Below are 628 nucleotides of genomic sequence, written 5' to 3'. Positions count from 1 at the left end.
GCCCTATAGATCCCTAAGAAGCCCTATAGATCCACCAAGAGGCCCTATAGATTCCCCCGACAGCCCCGATAGAGCCCCTACAGGGTACCTTCCCCCTATAGGGCACCTTCCCCCTATAGGGTATGTCTCCTCCAAGAGGCCCTATAGATCCCTAAGAAGCCCTATAGATCCACCAAGAGGCCCTATAGATTCCCCCGACAGCCCCGATAGAGCCCCTACAGGGTACCTTCCCCCTATAGGGCACCTTCCCCCTATAGGGTATGCCCCCCCCTCATAGGACTCCTCCTATGAGCCCTTATAGGCTCCTATAGACTCTACAGGCTCCTATAAACCCCTTTATGGGCTCCTATAGTCCTCTATACCCCTTAGGAGCTCCTGTAGACCCCCCTATGAGCCCTTATAGACTCCCTATAGGCTCTATAAACCCCCTTGTAGGCTCCTATAGGCGCCTATACCCTTTAGAAGCTTCTATAGCTCCTATAGCCCCTCCTAAACGCCCCTATAAACTCCGCTATAGGCTCCTATAGTCCCTATAATAGACTACTATAGACCCTGTAAGTCCACCCGGGGGGTCCTATGGGTCTCTGTAACTCCCCCATACGCTCCTACGGGTCTCTATAAGCCCTTA

The sequence above is a fragment of the Charadrius vociferus genome, unplaced genomic scaffold (genome assembly GCF_000708025.1).
Source record: "Charadrius vociferus isolate BGI_N301 unplaced genomic scaffold, ASM70802v2 scaffold2024, whole genome shotgun sequence".
NCBI classification, from domain to species: domain Eukaryota; kingdom Metazoa; phylum Chordata; class Aves; order Charadriiformes; family Charadriidae; genus Charadrius; species Charadrius vociferus.
The sequence above is the reverse complement of the archived record's forward strand: the minus strand, read 5'-3'. Positions refer to the sequence as shown.